Here is a 3,529-nt window from a genome sequence, read left to right as displayed (position 1 = left end):
CTCTTCAGCTCAAGGCTAGCGCTCTACCACTTGAGCCACAGCGCCATTTCCGGCTTTTTTCTTTTTGCTTATGTGGTGCTGAGGAATCGAACCCAGGGCTTCATGCATGCAAGGCAAGCGCTCTACCACTGAGCCACCTACCCAGCCCCAAGTGTTGATTCTTTTGTATTAATATATTTCAATTTGTTTTTCCATTCATCTGTTAATGGACATTTGGGTTCTTTCCAGTTTTGGCAATAATGAACAAAGCTAGTATGAACTTTACATATAGGCCTCTGGGAGGACATTTTTCCATTTCCTAAAAGTAACATTGCTGGGTCATATGGTATGTAAATATTTCACTGGATTAAAAACTTGCATAATTTGCTTCCAAAGGATTATGATATCTTGCAACCTGTTTATTAGTAAGGTGTAGGATACAAAGTCAATGTGTAAAAATCAATTTTATTTCTAGATGATAGCTATGACCAATCAGAAATGGAAATATAAAATGAACTATTCATAACAGGATAAAAATATGAAACATTCAAGATTTTTTCATAAAGTTATGATAAGATGGTATGATTCTAGTATAAAGAGACTAGACAGAAGATACTAGATACAGACTACTGCAGGAAAAGATTTGAAGTTGTATTATAAAAAGCCAAAGAAACTGGGTGCTGGTCACTTAGACCTGTAATCCCAGCTATTCAGGAGGCTGAGATCTGAGGATCATGATTTGAAGCCAGCCGGGGCCAAAAAGTCCCTGTGAGACTCTTATCTCTGATTAACCACTCAAAAACTGAAAGTGGAGCTGTGGTTCAAAATGGTAGACTGCTAGCCTTAAGGAAAATTGCCAGGAAGAGTGCCCAGGTCCTGAGTTCAAGCACTATAATCTACAAAAAAAAAAAAAAAAGTCAAAGAAGTAGCTTTTGGGCTAGGTATGGTAGTTCATACCTGTAATTCCAGCTACAGGGAGATGATTGTGTCAGAGACCAACCTCTGGCAACATTTAACATCCAATCTAAAAAATAAAAGCAAAACTGGCTGGGAGTTTGGCTCAGGTGGTTGAGCATCTGCCTAGGAAGTTTGAAGCCTTGAATACAAAACTGCAGCTGGGCTGCTAAAGGATATTTCTGGGAAGAACAGAAGGATCTCATGGATGCTTTTAGTCATTAATTTGCTGTCTCTGGTATGTAATGTATGTGATGAGATTCTTCCCTAGGTGATAATCCTAAATCTTCGGTAAAGTTCTTAGGACAGGGGACACCTGGTTTCTGTAAAATGTTAATAGAAATCTACAGAGAATAGAACTAAGATGGCAGGCTCAGATGTATTGAGGGGTGGGGAGTAACAAGAGGATATTGTAAGGTCCACAAGTAGTAAGTATAGTATAGGAGTCAGTACCTGAAGTAAGATTAGGTGTTTTATAAAAGCACAGGAAGGCTTTTGAATGTTTTAAGCTTGGGAAGTGAGAGGTTCAGAGCTGAATAGATTCTCTCTGTCTAGGTATGGATTTGTTCTTCTGTGAAGGAGAATTTCTGAATCTACATCTGATATGTCAGACAGTTCTAAGGGGCCCTGTTTTCATTTCCTCTGAATTCTTGCTGAGAGCTGGTCTCTGGATAACTGCAACCCAGTTTGGTACTATGAAGTTTGTAATAGTCTCCAAAAGTGTGTATTATCGCTTTTGTGGTCTTCATCTGTGTCTCTAAAATGTATTTCTTATTTTCCAAACTTCTCTGATAAAAACCCACTAGAAAGGACAGAAAAGAAACCATGCAAAAGTTACATTAGAAATGGGACCCCCAAAAGATCTTCACTAATTTGTAAAGTCAGAAAAAAGTAGATGTCTTATTTCCATAGCCAGTTAAACTGTGTGTTTATTCTGTTTTACCTAGGTTTCAGTTCTGTTTCAAATCATTTACAGAAGTCTTTCCAAATAATTAGGCATGTCCTACATAGTAAGTAAAGTCCTTCTACTGCTCTTCAAGATCCATTCCCCCTGCTTTGGGAGAGGTACTATGATTTTTTCAAGGGAATCATTCTCTCTCTGTCTCTTCATCTCTCACACACACTCTCTCTCTTCTCCCAGGACTGGAATAGAGCAAGGAGACTGGCCCAGAGACAACCAGGGGTCCTGTACTCCCTAGCTTTTCTGATTAGCTCCCAGGTGAACACCATTTTGAACAAATCTCATAACTGTGGAGAAGTCTTCCTTCTAAGCCATACTAAAACCAGACGCTTAGTCAGTAACTTCCCTAATTCCTTCAAGTGAGTTTAGGCCTGGTTTTATAATACTACAAAACAACAACAACAAATCCTGAATTCTGAGGGCATGGCACAAGTGGTAGAGGCTTGCTTTGAGGCCATAAATTCAAACTCTAGTGTGGGGGAACAAAAAGCCTGAGATGAAGTATTCAACCTTTTATCTTCTGATCCACCCTAAATCCTGTATTTGTTGTTAAAGTGGGATAACTGTCATTTTAGTCTTAAGGTAAGTTAATTGGCATAAAGAATGGGCCTCACCGGGTGCCGGTGGCTCACGTCTATAGTCCTAGCTACTCAGGAGGCTGAGATCTGAGGATCCTGGTTCAAAGCCAGCCTGGGCAGGAATGTCCATGAGACTCTTATCTCCAGTTAATCACTAGAAAACCAGAAGTGGCGCTGTGGCTCCAGTGGTAGAGCACTAGCCTTGAGCTGAAGAACTGAGGGACAGCTCCCATGCCCAGAGTTCAAGCCCCACAACCACCACCACTAACAACAAAAAGAATGTCCTCTGTTGGCTTACCACAGTAAGCCAGTAGAACCTGAGTGGTGTTCATACTAGCTTTCTATGCAGTCATTTGGGGACCCAGGCTGTTGAGTCTTGTGGATGTGGTCACTTCTTTGAGAGTTTGCTTCATTCATCAGAGGGAGTATGAGGAAGGAGAGGAGAGCAGCATGTAAAGGAAGTTTTCATGGACCAGGCCTGAATGGGAAGGATATTTCTTCTGTTTACAACCTTCTCTCAGAACTGAATGTGTGGTGTATATAGCTGCAGGAGAGACTAGGAAAGGTGTCTGAGCTATATCCAAGAGGAAGAAGCTACACTCAAGCTTCTTGAGTTAGTTATTGGGGCTGGGAAGGGAGTTCAGTGGTAGAGTGCTTGCCTTGCATCCATGAGGCCCTGGGTTCGATTCCTCAGCACCACATAAGTAGAAAAGGCTGGAAGTGGCACTGTGGTAGAGCACTAGCCTTGAGCTGAAGAGCTGAGGGGCAGCGCCCAGGCCCAGAATTCAGGCCCCACGACTGACAAAATAAAATTAGTTATTAAATTATTATGTATTTCCATCCATGAGCGACTTTCTTCAGCCAACCAGCAAGTCCTGCTGGATTTATTTTGCAGTATACCTCTCATCTCTTCTTCCTCCTTCATTTCCTCCACCACCTCCGTAATCTGGCCCCAGCTCTCTCCCCTCTGTGGACGCATCAAGGGCATCGGCTGCCTTTTCCAGCTTTGTATTCCTGGTTGCCTGCAGGTACCTCATAAGCATCAAGAGAGGTTTGC

This window comes from Dipodomys merriami, unplaced genomic scaffold, assembly GCF_024711535.1.
Source record: "Dipodomys merriami isolate MVZ:Mamm:240054 unplaced genomic scaffold, mDipMer1.0.p SCAF_1, whole genome shotgun sequence".
Lineage (NCBI taxonomy): Eukaryota > Metazoa > Chordata > Mammalia > Rodentia > Heteromyidae > Dipodomys > Dipodomys merriami.
The sequence above is the reverse complement of the archived record's forward strand: the minus strand, read 5'-3'. Positions refer to the sequence as shown.